This window comes from Lynx canadensis, chromosome D2 (genome assembly GCF_007474595.2).
Source record: "Lynx canadensis isolate LIC74 chromosome D2, mLynCan4.pri.v2, whole genome shotgun sequence".
Classification (NCBI taxonomy): Eukaryota; Metazoa; Chordata; class Mammalia; order Carnivora; family Felidae; genus Lynx; species Lynx canadensis.
In genome coordinates, this window is record NC_044313.2 from 1,723,310 (window position 1) to 1,739,569 (window position 16,260).

The window sequence follows — 16,260 nt, forward strand, 5'->3', positions numbered from 1 at the left end:
CACGGGTGTGCCGACCGTGACAGGAGATGTGGCCACAAGGAGCCCTCAGTGTGCAGGGTGGAGGGGGGTGGGTGTCCACAAAGGAGGAGGGGTGGGGAGAGGGGAGGAGCAGGGAGGGGAGGAAGAGGACGGGGATGGAGAGGAGGAGGATGAGGTGGGCAGGGGCGAGGGGGGCTGAGAGAGGAGACACAGTCGGTGCCGATGACGCGGGGGGGACCTTGTGTCCCGTGGCCCGAACACTCAGGCATCTGGGCCCCGGGCCCCCTCGGGTCCCACCGTCTTCTAGCCCCAGGGAGAGGTCGATTGGCGCGTGGTGGGGGTGCCAGCTTAGACGGGGGTCCGGGCCGTCCCAAGCCTCCAGGATGAGGGAGGGGAGGTAGAGGTGTTGCCCGCTCCCCCGGGCCTCGGGCTGGCGCTGTTCAGGGCTGAACTCGTCTCGTTGCCTGGACGGGTGCAATTAAGAGCTTCAATTAGTTCACCTGGGGCTGCAGGTGAGTGTCATTAGCACGCGGCCCGCTGCAGCTGGAACGGGGACCTGGCGATCCTTCCTCCCGCTCGGGGTCCATCCAGTACAGACGTTGAACTTCTCCCACTTGGAAGCTGGACCCCAAGTCAGAAGATTGGCTACGCTTGTTTTCAATATGAGGAGTCAGAGCCTGATGTTTGCGGATCAGACTCGGGCTCTGATGGTTGGTCGTGGGGGCCGGTGGCTCACGAGCAGATACGGGGAAATCGGGCAGACAAAAGGCAAAGCAGACGCAGTGTGGCTGGGAGGGCCGCGGGCACGTGGGGGACACAGCTGACGCCGGGCCGGGGCCGCGGTAGGTAAAGTGATCGCCGTCACTCGTGGTGGGTGCGGCCGGGCCGGGGGTGTGTGGCCAGTGCACGCTGGGGTCTGAGCCCCGGGAGGAGCCAGTCTCCTGAGCACAGTTCTGCAGCAACACAAGCAGCCGACTCGCAGAAAGAGGGTCGCCTCCCTCCTGCAATGCTTTCCCACGCTGGGTCCCAAAGACACGGAGGGGCTCCTTCCCCGCCATCACTCCCGGCTGCCCGTGTGTCCAGGAGCGTGCATCGTACAAATGCCCCTCGCCCCAACTCTCTCTCCCCCTCTCTCTTTCTCTCTCCCTCTCTGTCCCTCTCTCCTCTCTGTCCCTTTCTCTCTCTGTCCCTCTCTCTTCCTCTCTGTCCCTCTCTCTGGCTCTCGCTCTCTCTCTTTCCCACTCTCCATCCCCCTCTTGCATACACACACACACACACACACACACGTGCACACATAAAGATATCAGGGGATCAATAAATTTTCATTTAAAAATATAAAATATCGCTAAATGTGCAAAAAGGGATTTTAGACTTAAAAGCACGAATTTAAATGATTTTGTATTTTCTTTCCTGTGTCTGCTTTCCATCTCCATGAGCAGTGGGGAGCCATCAGGGGGTACCTAGGCGGCTCACGTGCTGATGCTTACACGCAGGAGTATTGCTGCCCTGACGTGGGCCAGGGAGCGGCCCAGGGTGACACCAGGCTCTTCGAAGCCCCGTCCCCTCCTCCAAGCCACGGATGCGCCCTCCCCCCCTCCCCTCCTGCCAGGTCAGCACGGAGACCCAGCAACAACACCAGAGCCTCAGTGCCTTTATGTGATCCTGTTCCGGATGCATCCAAGGCAGGAGGGGCTAGAAATATCCAGCAACAGATGACATTTTAGCTGGTTAGGTGATGCCGGGTACTCAAGGAAAGGGCGTTTCTGATGTGAGAACCAGGTTGCCCCTGCAAACGCACTGGAGAGCCTGGCCAAGGGCGCGTGTTGGCCCCGGGAGAGGTCGGGGAGCAGCCCGCCACACAGTGTGGGGCCCGGTGCAAAGTGACAACGTGGAGTCCCTTGTTCAAATGTTATGAGGACTTTCAAGGAGGCAGCAACCAAGGCTCCAGTGACGGCCAGTGCGCCCGAGCACGGGGCCTGCGCCACGGCATCTGCCCCACGCCACGGCCACGAGGCAGCTGCTGTGGGCAAGACTGAGACCGGTCACGTCCGGGGCTTGGGCTCTGGATTCTGGGAGTGGAGACACCTGTGGGTCCAAGTCAGGCTTCACCCTCGCGCCTGGCTTCACCCTCGAACAGGAGAACGTGACACGTGCCGAATCGTCGCAAACTCTCCGAAGAGGGGAGCTCTCTTCCGACCGCCCGCACATAGACACGGGCACGGCCACTCCGGGCGGAGCCCCTTGTCCCCAGGTGCCCGGGAACCGGGTCCTTTCCCCGGCTCTCACTCGCTCACGAGCAGGCAGCAGCTGGTCTGGAGGCTCCTCCCACATCCCCTCCCCCTGCACCTTGGGGTGCACACAGCTCTGGACCCCCGACGCCACCCCTGCCCACAGGAGTCTGCAAAGTTCCACCTGTTTTTTTACAGTCTACTTATTTTGAGAGAGAGAGAGAGAGGGTGCGAGAGCAGGAGCAGGGGAGAGACAGAGAGAGAGGGAGAGAGAGAAGCCCCAGCAGGCTCTGCCCTGTCAGCACAGAGCCCGATACGGGGCTCGATCTCACAACGCTGGGATCACGACCTGAGCCGAAGTCAAGGGTCCGACACTTAACCGACTGAGCCACCCAGGGGCCCTGCAAAGTTCTACTTTTGAGGGCTGACTCTATAGGATGAAACGTATCCTGGTTCACGCTTGGTTTATGCCTGCGGCGCACCGGAAAGCAATTCTATGGGAACCATCGCTGTCCTGTTTGGAAACTTACTGCACGTTTGATTAGAAGTGTCTTATCTCACTGGTGGAGGCATGGATCGAGCACTGCAGCATATGCTTAACTTCCTAGAAAACAGCAGGGTGACTTTAGTAACGCAGGTAACGGAAGGGGGGAGTTCTGCCTGCTTCCTACCTAACCGCATAGAAATGGGGCCCTCGCCTGTCGCCCTTATGAATCAGACGTGATTCTGAAGGAGCCGAGGGTTTTGGTGATTTTTCGAGACAAGGTCAGTGGCTTGCCGCTTGCCTTCTGATGTTGCTGAAAGTCGGACACGAGCATCTTTCGGGTCACACGGTTTCCACTTTGCGATTTTTTGCTGTTCTAAGGTGTAATTTGGGGGTGAGACAAGTACAGAGGTGCATGTGGACTGCAGTGGGACGAACGTTCCAGAAAGCTGTGTGCTACCTCGTGCTGCACCAGACAGACACCACAACAGCTGCTGGGGTGGGGGGGGCACGCCCCTCTTTGTAGCCAGATGCTGGCACCAGGTGGCTGTGATTGGGGGTAGCTCTTCCGGCCTAGGATTGCCCCCTTCTGGAAGGAGCCCCTGGGGCCTGAGGGCTCCCGCCCCTGACTCCTCGCTGTGCCGGCCCAGAGCTGTGCTCCCGGCCCAAGGGGAGCACGTGTTCAAGTTAACCAGAAGGGGGCCTGGGCTCTGGGGCCTTGCAGTTGAAACCTTTCAACAAACACCTAGAAAAATCCAAGTTTAGATGCATTAAAGACAGGAAGCACCCTTAGTTGGCTTGCAGTTCAATACTGGTGTCAGTGCCCCGGGTGGGAAAGTTCCACAGGGTCTGCCTCAGTCCTCGCGAGGTTCTGGGGGCAGGAGGTGGGCCAGGATCGCCCCCTGGGAAAGTTCGTGAGCCCCCCCTGAGCCGGTCTGGGCTCTGCCGACGCCAAACCCCAAGAGGCTGCTCTGTGGAAGAAGCCAGAGGCCTACAGAGGGAGGAGCCGAGGCCTGGGGGTTGGGCCAGGGCAGGGCAGGGGTGGGCGGGGCAGGGGAGGCGTCCCAGGGCCCAGGAGCTCAGGCTATAACAGGCTTAAAACATCACCTTGGGCGCATCAGAAGGACGTGAACTTTCCGGTCGCACTGGTGAACTTTCCGGTCGCACTGGTTGCCCCGAGGAACGTGGCCGTGGTGGCCCAGGAAGTTGCCCACATCCGGGGGCGAGTCCTGGAGACTGGGGCTGCCGGGCATGAGGGCACTGCCTGGGGGGACGGGGCACCTGGAAGGCAGCTGGGTCTCCACAGACACACAAGAACGGTGCCCTCGCCTGGAGCCCGCGCCGCAGTGAGCAAGAGAGGTGGGCTCGGCGAGGAGGGGCGCGGCCTGCCTGCTGGGGCTGAGGTCCCGTCCCCCACCCCGAGCATCCCACTCGGGGACAGCCTGGGGGAGGCTGGGGTCTTCTGAGCGGGGAGGGGCGGGAAGGCGCGGGCCGGCATGGGAGGGGTCGGGGGCACTGGGGGCTCCAGGCGTGGAGTGAGGAGGGTGGATGGGGTGGGCTCCTCTTACCCTGAGACATTTCCACATTTATGTCACTTATAGTATGAATGAGCTTTTTTTTTCTGATGATGACGGCTGGAAACTTAAAAATGATGGCACTTCTAGTGTTCTGCAAAATGTCTCTTCACAATGGAAATAAATCACATAGTGAGAAGCAAGCCTTGGGGTGGCAGGTGCCCCCGGGTCTCCCGTATGACACGAAAGTGTCATCAGCCTGCAAGGGCCCCCGGTCAGCCTCCAGAACCCCCCTCTTCCACGGCCGCGCGTGCAGAATTAGCAGTCTGACGGAGCGTTAACAATTAGGAGTTGGGTAGGCGTTCCGCCAGAATTCCTTTTACGGGGGTGCCGCACACACTCAGCCTTCCATTATGAATGGCTTCGATGTGGCTCAGAGCTGCATGGACTTCAAGACACTAAAGCCGTCATCGCGGAGGCGGAGGAAACAGTCACCTGCTATTAAGGCGGTGGGTCCGCTCTGCAGGCGGCCGGAGGCGGGTCCCTTCTGGGACCCCACCCCCGGGGGGAACCCCCCACCATTCAGAGCCACAGCAGAACCCTCCGCTTTGATTTTTGTTTATTTATTATTTATTTATTAAAACATTTTTTTTTTAATGTTTATTTATCTTAGAGGACAAGCAGGGAAGGGGCAGAGTGAGAGGGAGACACAGAATCTGAAACAGTCTCCAGGCTCCGAGCTGTCAGCACAGAGCCCGACGCGGGGCTCGAACTCACGGACCGTGAGATCACGACCTGAGCCGAAGTCGGACTCTCAAACGACTGAGCCACCCAGGGGCCCCTGAGTTTTGTCTTTTAAAGTAAAGGTTGAGCTCAGGTGTGGTTCCCTCACTGGCAGATGCATCAGCAGTTTCTGGAAGAAACCCGCATCTGACACAATTTCGTTGTTACTGAGAGGTGCTTTGCTCCTGGGCCTGAGCCCCCAGTTCCAAGGCCACGCCTCCGACCTTCTTCTGGAAGTTTCTGCTGGGCGAGTGGCCCGTGTGAGCAGTGTTTGGAGGAGCCTGATCTGCCAGGGGCCGCGCACCAGCCGCAGAGCTCAGCGCCTCGTCCTCTGCTCCGCGTGCGCTTGGCCAACATGAGACGGTGCTCACGTTCCTGGCAACATGAGCAGGAACCTGGGGACCCCGCTCGGGCCTCTGCAGACCCTCTGTCACTGTCTCCAGAGCACACAGGGGCTCTTCCACTCAAGTGAGAGTTGCTCTGTGCCTGTAGACCTGCAGAAATCGAGTCCCCTTGTCACACTTTTTACAGTTATGTCCTGGAAAAAGGAACAGCTGGCTGAGTTTCTTCTTATCTTGCTGACCGATGTCATACAGCAATATTCCACGGTTGCTGCGTCTGTCCCAGCCCTTAGGGCTGCAGCCTGGTCCCAGGGACGCTGGAGACTTAATGACGTCCCCAGGCCCCCTGGAGGCTTCACCAAGTCCTCACCACTAAACCCGTCATGTTTAATAAGTAATGTTCAAGCAGCATATAGTCAAGATCCTTTAATAAGACCTGTAGCTCTCTTTTTTCCTAGCAGAAAATCTGCTTTTAACAATCTCCTTGAAATCCCTTGTAATGCATATGGAATTAAAAACTGAGGTCAGACAGTTCAGAATGAAACCTTGTACAATGGTTGCGATTCCTGCTTAAAATTGGATATTCACAACCCGCTTGACGAGGTCCTGGTATCTTCTTAGAACGTTAGCCTGCACTCAGCTGTCCCAGCCCCTTCCTTTCTTGGGAATTAAATTACCCACATAGGTATACACACACTTATTATTTTTACCGTGAGCGAGACTAGATCATTAAGCGGTTATTTCATACGACGTTTCCAAATTCATAGCACTGACCTTGATCTCAGCAGAGCACGGGTTGGGCTGAATCGCCCACGCATTTCCATGTGTGAGTTTTTTTTCCCGCGATCAGTGCACATCAGAGTTCTTACGGATCCACCGGAAGGCGGGCTCCGTCTGTGCACGTGATGCCCTCCCACGAATGGATGTTTCCATCCGTAGCCTTGCAAGCAAGCCCTGGCTCTGGGGCCCATCCTGGAAGATTGTGGTGGACACGGGCCCTCGGGAACCATGACCTCTCTGTGAGCAGACACATGGTTCCGGGGGTTCCGAAAGATGCTCCCTCTCAGCCCCACATCCCCCTGAGGGTCCGCAGCACGGGGGTCCTGGGGGTGACGCCCGGTGACGGGCTCTGGATTCAGGGAGGGCCGAGCCTACCGAGCTCATGGCCCTGCTCGCAGCGCTCTGGATGCGGCAGAGACCGCTGCACGGCGTGATGGTTTTGGGGCCCGACGGGAGGACGGTAACCCAAGCTGGCCGAGCCCATGAGCTCTCGGCTGAGATCCAGCCCCTGCAATGCGGGCACGGTCCACGGCGGCACGGTGACTTGGGCTATGTTGCACATCTCTTGCGCCCAGACCTTTGGGCAATATTCCACGCCCACCTTTCCACGTGGAAAGGTGTGCTGCCGACTCCTTTGGGCTCTCTCCTTCAGAGAGTAAATTTGCCGCAGTTCCCCGTCTCTCTGACCTAAAAGCGTTATCTCTCACTTCCCGGGCAGCTTGTGAGATCAACCCAGCCTGACTCGGCTCCCGAGCTCTGAGCCTCTGGGCTGCTGTCCTTGCTGTTCCCTCTGCCGGGAACACTTTTTACTTTCGTCTCTTTCTGGAAGGTCATATGATGATTCAGGCCCAGGCCTGCTGTCATGTCCACGGTGGGACAGTGACTGACCTTGACACAGCGGTTAAGCAACTGCGTTCAGCAGCCTGGGTGACTGGCTCTGCGTCCTGTCTCATTAATCAGTAATTATTTGTTTGTTTGTCACCGTCCTCAGCACGGCGTGCGCTCTGTGACGACAGCATCTCACCCAGCATCGCCTGCACGGGGCCTGACACATAGTAAGTGCCCAGGAAAACTCGGGGGAGTGGATCCATCATCCCATTACCTGGGAGTGACTTTAATCTTCATGAGAATTTCTGAAGGGAGGGGGGAGAAAAGTTCTCCTTCAGATAAAAGCTCTTCCTTTGGGTTATCTGGATTCTGTATTTGGTCAAGGCCATTTAAAAAGTCAGATTTCATGAGAAAAGGTTCTTCAATGTACTTAATGACACAGAGTTTCCAGATCTGTTTATTAGCAAACATTAAAAAAAGTCAATTCTAGCCATTAAAAGGAAGGGCATTAACTATATGTAGGGCTAATGATTTTCTAGTTTCAAAATATACTTACAACACAGGAAATCAGGCAGGCGGCCCTGGGAAGCAAGACACAGTTTCAGAGGCCCTCGACAGCCCGGCTTCTCCTGGCGACGGCTGTGGGCTCCCTGCCAGCCTGCTGGTGGCAGCCGCGGAGATGAATTTCTTTTTACTTTGAGCTCGTTAGCAAGAAGCAGCTGTTAGCTCATCCAGGACTAGTGTCGGCTTGTGGAAGGGGCGAGCCGGGTGCCCCACGTGTGTGGAGTGGCCCGAACGACCGAGTCCGACGTGGCTCGCCCTTGGCTCAGTGGCAGAGGCACAGATGTGGGACTCCACAGGTCTGTCTCTAAGGAAGGACACTGTGTGTGGCTGTGATACTTTGGAGACGGAGCAGGACCCTTTTTAATGTGCGGATGGCGTGAACTAAGGGTCGCCTTCCAGTCTCCCTTGTGCTCCAAGAAGCTGACCAGGTTACAGCACGGCCACGGACGTGTGTTCCCCTGGTGAGTGACGGGGACCCGGGTGACACCCCTACACCTGTCACCCGTGGCAACGAGTCCGGGAACCCCGGGTGTGTGGCTGGGGTCCAACGGCAGCGTGCACAGCCCTCGTCCACGTCGTTCCTGAACAGTCTCGGGGGTCTCCGCGGACGTGTTTGTAGTATCTCTTTTCCTGTTTGTGCGGTCTTCATATTCCGCGTGATCGTTTTGACTGTTTGCCGATGATGCAAAATGCCCCACAGTTCGGGTCACTTTGCTGTTGTTTCCAAAACCCAAGTGAAGACTAGATGTCGGCCGGTGTAGCGAATCCCTCGGGGTGTCTGCCTGTGCCCTGTGTTTCCACACCCCCAGGGAGCTCGCGCGGGTGCGGAGACGTCGCCGGCGGGCCAGCCCGAGTCCCCCGCCGTCCTTCTGTCCGCCTCTCCCGCTGACCTCAACCATGTCCGCTCCCCACTCCCGGTGCCGGGACGCCTGGCTTTGCCAGCACAGCCGCTCCCCTGGGGGCTGCTCAGGCCCCTCGGAGGCTCAGTTCACGTGCCGGCCTTCCCCCCACCGTCCACGTCTGGGTCCAGGCTCCTTCCCCAGGTCTCGAAGCTCCTGCGAAGTGCGGTCAGAACCTCACTTGGAAAATGGTACTGTGGATTTATCTGCTCTCCAATCTCAGCAGATTGTGAACTAGAGAACTTGGACCGGGTGATACACACGCACGCATCACGTACACACGTACACACGTACACATGTGCATGCCTGCGCACACGTGTGTGTGTGCCCCCACGCACAGATGTTTCCCAGCACCGAGCTCTGTGCCTGGGGTGGACGCCCAGCGACTGTCGTCTGAGCACATGATTTGTGTCCCCGACCCCCTTAATTCCACCTTAGTTTGCTATTTATGTCCATGTTAATAAGGTGAAAACCTGACTTTCCAAATGACGACGTCTTAACCTTCTCCCCACCTTTGAATTCCTGGCACTTTATACAATCTTTGGTTCAAAGTAGCCACTTAACAGGGAATTGATGAAGGAATGCGGGAAGTCGTAAACCCGGGTAGGTCCATACGTGCGTCCCCATGCGTATACACCAGCGTGTACTGGGTATGATGGCTTTACTACCAGTTGCCATCCGGCAAAACTCTGGAAACCAGAAACACATTTGTAAAGTCTTACTCAAGAAGCACTTGTATACAGCATTTAATAAGTTAAATTCCCTTTTCACATAAATAATGACAGTGCCTTTCTTTGGGATGTGTCTAATTTTAGAAACTTTTCCATTATGATTATTGTATATTTTCACTAGTTATTCTAAAATGTACACCTTGGGAAACTTGACAAAGAATAAAGAAAGGTAAAAAGAAACGCCACAACAGTTTTCGACGAAGGTGGGGACGGTTTGGTGTTGGGAAGAATTTCATCACGACAGTCCATCTGACGGTTGGCGAAGGTAACGGAGAGACACGGTCTGATGATGTCAACACATGCCGGAAGGATATTCTGTAAAGTGTCGGATTTTGTTAAATTGATTCGGTTCCTAATGTATGAGGACTTTTTATTTTTTAAAACACAGGGAAAAACACCTACTACCCCTCCCGCCCTGTGAGCGGTCACAGGGACTCTGTTAAAGGGACAATGGCTCTTGTCACTGTAGTTATTTAAGATTACCGTCCAAATTCTAAATAACGACTAGAACACGAGGAATGAAATGTCCTGATTATAAGAGAGGCAGAAATACGTCACCAGGACTTCTAGGTGTCCAGACCCTGAGTGACTCAGATAAAAATCACGTGGAGGCCGCTCGGGTGTTTGGTGATTGGTTGGTTAAAAATAAATACGAACTGGGGCGCCTGGGTGGCTCAGTCGGTTGAGTGTCCGACTTCGACTCAGTCATGATCTCACGGTTTGTGAGTTCGAGCCCCGCGTCGGGCTCTGTGCTGATGGCTCGGAGCCTGGAGCCTGCTTCCGATTCCGTGTCTCCCTCTCTTTCTGCCCCTTCCCAACTCATGCTCTGTCTCTGTCTCAAAAAAATAAATAAAAACATTAAAAAAAATTAAAAATACATAAATACGTACAACTCAACATGTCTGAGTGCTAACAGCTTTTTGACAAATGCTCTTGAAAACATTCCAGATGTATTGAAATCTCATTTACAATAGCAATCGTTAACAAATGCGTAGGAATATATTTGTCAAGAAATGCGCACACCTAAGCAAAGCAGAACTAAAGGAAAAACCGGGGCCCAAACACCCGTCATCAGAGATGCCGTTGCTAAGCACCTGCCAGACAGCCACCCCCCGGCCGCCCTCTGTCACCCTGCCCACTAAGCTTTCCTCGAGACACCTGTCGTCATGTGTGTGTACTCGCTCTCTCAGACCTGCCGGCCTCTCAGGCCTCTCAGGCTTGGGTCGTGAGAGGAGACACTGTGGTTTTCTTACTCTCTGCCGAATGCCCCAAATCATGTAGTTAAATGGTCAAATAAATTTATGGTTCAATAAACTTTACCAATTTTTGTTGAAAATTAGTGATTCTGAACAAAGCAGTTTTTGGCTTCCTTTGCGCTAAACTCAGTCTGCTAACATGTTTGGAGTGACCTACTTGTCACCGTGTAGAGTATATGCTTATCATTTGTACAATTAGAATGCAATGTCTTTAGGACACAGAGAACATTTGAAAATATATTTGCGAATGGCTTATGACAAAGGATCAAAGATTAAAAGCAGGCTCCAAGCTGTCTCCCCTGGGCATCGGCCGTTAGACGCTGGGGAGGCTGGCCGTCGACAGGGCGTCGGGAGCCTGGGACACTGGTTCCACCTGCCCCTGTCTGCTCGTCGGGCGAGGAGCGGCCCGATTCAGTAACCAGCAAGAAATAAAAGATCTCAAAGTGTATACCTAATACGACCTCAGTTTTGTTTAAATGTGTGTGTGTCTGTGGGCGTCTTTGTGGGTTTTGTGTCCGTGTGCGTACATGCGTGCAACCGCCTGCGTGTCTGTGTGAGCGTGTGTGAGCCTGGGCGTGCGTGTGACTGCGTCGGCGTGCGTGTCCACGTGTCTGCGTGTGGTGTGACCTCACCGAGCGAGCAGTTCTACCCTCGGGAGTCTTCCTCTGCTTCCAGCCCCACGTTTGTGTACCCGACCGTTTCGTGTGAAATTTGCAAATATAGTTGTGTGGTGACTTCACGGTCCCTCTGGTGGTTTCCCCGGTCCTTACGTTACCCAGCCGGTGCTTACCGGGTGCGCGCCTCGTCGGGGGCGTGGCAGGGGGGTCAGCGAGGTGACCGCAGGGGGTTTAGGGATTGCGTTCGTTTAAGAGAACTAGCAGGCACCTCACGTCACCCTGGTGCCTGAGCTGTGCTGCACCCCGATGCCCCCGGATGTGTTCGCCCCGTCCTCCACGGGGTGTTACCTTGAGATTCTTCCCCAGGTGCTGGAGGGGGAACCCCGGTGAGGGGGGGAAGACCCAGGGGAGGGGCCCGTGCTGTAACCCCAGCGAGCCTGGTCAGGGGGTTCAGGGACTGGGCAGAGCAGCTGGGGGCTCGGGAAAGGACCTGCTGAGTGGAGCCACAAACCACCTCCCAGCCCAGGTCATTTGTGTGCAAAGTCATGCGCCTCTTAATCCTTAACAACTAGTTTGCAGGAAAAATCCAGGGTGAGCCTCTGGATGAGGTGAGCACTGAGCCTAAATGTTCCAGGTCCCCTGGCGGAGGCAGAGGTGAGGCCGGTTGAGGGGAGGGGTGAGTGAGGAGGGGGGTCCTCCTCTTCCCCAGCGACCGATGGCTACGGAGTTGCAGGTGGATCCCCCTCCGTCCCTTCTCGCGCGTCTCTGCCCAGCGCCCAGACTCCGATGTTTCGGCACGCTCAGAATAGCGGGGATGGCACTCAAAACTACAAAGTAGAAACGGCATCTAAATAATTTACATTTGTTTCTCTCTCTCTGCCCGTATTGGAGACGGTGGCCGTCGAGAGAAGCAGGAGCCTGAAGTAGAAGGTAGTGTTGTTCCAAACCGCGCTGGGGCGTAGCACGAGGGGGTGCTGCCCCACACTGTTGGGGGCCGCGGGTGCCTCTCCGCGGGGCTGACGGGGCTGGGGGAGACCGGCACCGATGGGGGAGGGAGTCTGGCATCGGCGAACTCCCTTTGCTGCTCTGGGTTCTAGTTCTTCCAGACGGTGGCCAGGCCTCTGGGGTATGTGTTACTTGCTCTGCCCTCGGCCGGGAGCCATGTGCTTGTCCCCACACCGGAGGGCGGGCCTGGGGTGAGGCTGTTGAAACCGGTGTTGAGGAGAAGGACCAGCACACAGGGCGGGTGTGGTACGGGGCCAACCGTGCCAGCCAGCCCGGTTGAGACCGTTCTCATCGGCCAGAGCGTCCCCACGTTATCGTCACATTTAATCCATTCTGCGGACTTGCTGTCACCAAATTCCCTAGACAGGAAACACATAGAGGAAGAACCAGTGTATGAAGACACGGAAATCCCGACACAGGATTCTGGGGGGAAATCACTTGATAAAAGCCCAGTACTTTGCTCACGGTGCACAGACCTGTGTCCACACTAGAGCAGATTCATTTCAGACCCGTGTTAATTAAGCCACAGTCGAATCTTCAGGTTCTGAAATGATTAAGCCCACCACGCTGACACGGCTTTGAAGTCCAGAAGCGACAGGTAGAACCTTCCGTGGTATCCACCTCATGCGGTCAGAGGCGATGCCCCTCTTCTGGCCGCGGCTTCCTTCGCGGAGAAACCCGTCGAGTCTAGCCAACTCAGTAGCTCCTTACTCATCGGTCAGTTGTAATTCTAACGAAAGTCAGAAAACGTGGCTGTCCTTTGGGGCAGATTTGATCATCCCACCTCTGCAAAAGTGCCTCTCCCCGATTTTTGAGACGGAAGGATGGCAATGTCCTTTTGAATTTGTACTGTTTACCGGGCGAAAGCTCACAGAGGACACGCAGGAGAGCCGATATTTGAACGTAGGTCTTAAAGAGCCAGCGCTTTCCGGTGAGAGAATGTCCTCTACGCGGAGACACAAAGATGGGGCTCTGTTGTAGGAGCTGCTAAGGCACCCCTGCCCTCTCCCCCGCCCCCTGGTGGCCTTCAACGGACACCATCTGTCCCCTGTCCCTTTCCCTACAGAAGAGACCACCAGACAGAAGCCCTCTCCGGAGCGAGGCGAATGCGGGAAAACGCCAGGTGCCCCGAGGTGGCGCTCTCTCCGGCGAGAGTGTGCACACGCAGGTCGTGCGCAGGTAGACGAAGGGCTGCTTCCTCAGTCTGGGGTTTTTTAACCTTAGAGTGATGAGCTTTGGGAGGAAAGGCAACAGAAGGGGGCTGCGGGTGAGTGGGTTCAGGCGAAGGGCGGTGCCCCGTGCCACCGGCGACTACAGGCACGCTCTGCCGTCCCAGGGCCCCGGCCGGGCGGGCTGCTGACCTCCTCTGAGCCTCGTGTCCCTCACCTGCGGGACGGGGAGGATGGTGGTGAAGGTTTGTTGCGGCGAAGCGCGCCACACTCGGCACTCAGTAAACGCCCGCCATTCTGGCCGTCCACGGGGACACACGCCGTGTGGCCGTCCACGGGGACACACGCCGTAGAGGTTCCCTAAGCTAGAACAGTAACACGCCGTCTGGGCACCTCCAGTGCCTTAGCTGTTCGAGCATCGGAGCCCCCGGGTCAGCGCGCGCGCACGTGAGCGTATTTCACGTGCTCGTTTCCTGGGGGTGCCACCCGGGGGCAGCTGTTTCACACGACAGCAGCCGCGCTGCCGTGCCTCCCGTGTCCTTGATTTTGTTCAGTAGCAGCCTTTTCCACCGTGTTCTGGCCCACGAAGCCGCCGGGTCCAGCTATAATCTGAGAAAACAAAGTCTCCTAAACTTGAATTATGGGCACATTAAATAGTAATGGCCAAGGGATTTGGAAGCGGCTTTGACCCAATGTTCTGTCCAAAACTTGGGCAGCCGCCCAGACTCGGCCGCTGCAGCCCCTACAAAGCAAGTGGGTCTTGAGATCTCTGTGCAAAGAGGAGGGAGCCTGCGTATTCCCCTCCCCCGCCCTCCCTCCGGTCCTCCTTGAAAGCACCTGGTCCCAGGGCTGCGCGTCAGCCGCTGCCGGAAGCTCGGTGGAGGTGGCAACAGGTGCTCCAGACAAGCCTGCCTAGACTGCATGTCCCCACTGCTGACCCTCGGGAACCACGGGGACCGCCCTCCCTGTGTCTATTCTGTTCCCACAGCAACAGAGTGGGAAACAGGAGTGGGTCAGGACTGAGCGCGTGGCTTGGGTCGTTTGGATCCCCTGGGGCGGCTTCGGGACAGTGGAGGGTCCCGCGCACCGTCCTGCCCCCCGCTTCCCCTGCCCCACCCCTGTGCATTTCCATACCCCACTCCCCAGGGAAGGCCTTGAATCTCACATCTGATACACGGGAGCTCGGACAGAGACTGCCGTCACTGCTGGGAGGCAAGCCCAGGAAGGAAGGTCCACGGGACCCCAACATTAGGAAGGGAGGAGGTCCGTGGGACATGATGCAAGAAGCAAGGTCCACGTGACTCCGGTGTCATAAGGATGGAGGTCCTGTGTAGACGGGGTCCCAGGTGGACAGGAGAGGGCACTGGGCACGAAGAATGTGTCAAGGGCGGAGGACCCCACTCCCCTGTGAAAGGCGTACAGAACGGGGCCGCCCTGGGCACCAAGGTGAACTGGAGACCAGCCACGCCGTCGGACCCACCAGGCAGGGTTCTCGGGACCTTCTCCCGCTCACCTTCTGTGCACCTCCTTCCCTTTTCAATAAAGCGGAGGCCATCTCCGAGTCTGTCTCAGAGGATGCAATCGAAGACAGGTGGTCCGGGGAGGTTTCCTAGAAAGAAACTTGTAACCTGGATTCAGAGCTGGCTCTTCCCCCAAAGGAGTGAGCACCAGGACCCTAATGTTGATGGAGACAGGGGTGTGGCCCCCCATGCTCTCACGGGGCAGCTGTGAAGACATTTACCACTGACGATGGACGTGGTGCCCAGCTTGAGGGATGCAGGAGGGAGGCGTCGCCGGGAGCGGCTGCAGGACCCTGGGCAGGGTGGCGCCGCTGAGAACCCGCGATTCTCGCGGGAGACAGAGTGAGGAGCTCAGGGTGACTAATCCCCGGTTCAAGGCGTCAATGTGACAGCAGTGGGAGGGGTGGGGGAGGGGGGCTGAAGCAGATGGTCATGACCCGTGGCTAGAGGATGGAGAGAACACCTGACCGGGTCAGCCTCACGGGGAAGGTCGCGGAGAGCGGCCAGAGCACTTGACCGGGTCAGGCCTCATGAGGAAGGTCGGGGAGGATGGAGAGAGCAGGTGCATTTGCAGCCCTGCCCGGGGTCCCAGGCCAAGGTCGAGTCCCTGTTAAGGAAGGGACGGGAACGGGGCCCTATGGGGTTGGAGCAACTGACAACTGGGACGCTCAGCTCCCACGGTGCCCTGGACAGGAAGACGGGCCTGACAGGTCACCCTTCCAGCGATAGCTGAGTGCAGTCCAGACAGCACGAACGTGCGGGTGCTTCTCAGGACAGCGCTGGCTCCAGTGACCCCACCTCCCTTCCTGGACCCTTAACAAGAGTCAAATGCCAGCCTGGCTTCGGCTTCTGGTCACCACGAAGCGCGTGGCCCTGGATTTGCCCTTCCGCGGTAAACAACTAGCACGTTGGACACAATGTGCGAACACCTGCTTTCAGACGTTGGGCAACAGGCAGGACAGGGCCGGGCACTGCGAGGTGAAGGCCCTGGTGTTCCGCCCGGAGGGATTTTCTAGATGGCGGCACAGGATTGAGAACCAGACCCGATCAAAGCGTTGCTGCTGCTGTGGTGGGGAGGGGGAGACGAGAGCTGAGGTGGCCCTCACTGACGCTGGGGAGTGTGCACGTGTGTGCACATGTGTGTGTGTGTGTCTCACACTTGGCCCGACGGTGTGGAAGGGCCTAGGAATTCCAGACGAGTTGTTCTCAGAAGGCACGAACTTTGCTCCAAGAATCAAATGCGTGGGGCGCCTGGTTGGCTCAGTTGGTTGAGCGTCCGACTTCGGCTCAGGTCATGATCTCTCGGGTCGTGGGTTCGAGCCCCGCACCGGGCTCTGTGCTGACAGCTCGGGGCCTGGAGCCTGCTTTGGAGTCTCTGTTTCCCTCTCTTTCTGCCCCTCCCCTGCTTGCCCTCTGTCTCTCTCTCAAAAATAAATAAACATTAAAAAAATTAAAAAAGCAACAACAAAGGAGGGCAGCAGATGACTTCCAAACTGTAAAAGGAGAGAAACGTAGGTGCCTGGGGGCTTGACTGGTTGAGCGTCCCGTTGGCTCAGGTCATG

General features: G+C 56.8%; 1 non-coding gene across 1 annotated transcript; it reads left to right on the forward strand.

Moving 5' to 3' along the window:
* Positions 1-15,947: 15,947 nt before the first annotated feature.
* On the forward strand, positions 15,948-16,032 carry TRNAR-UCG. Its single transcript is given in 2 exon segments — positions 15,948-15,984; positions 16,000-16,032. It is a non-coding gene; the product is annotated as a tRNA-Arg (tRNA).
* Positions 16,033-16,260: the final 228 nt, after the last annotated feature.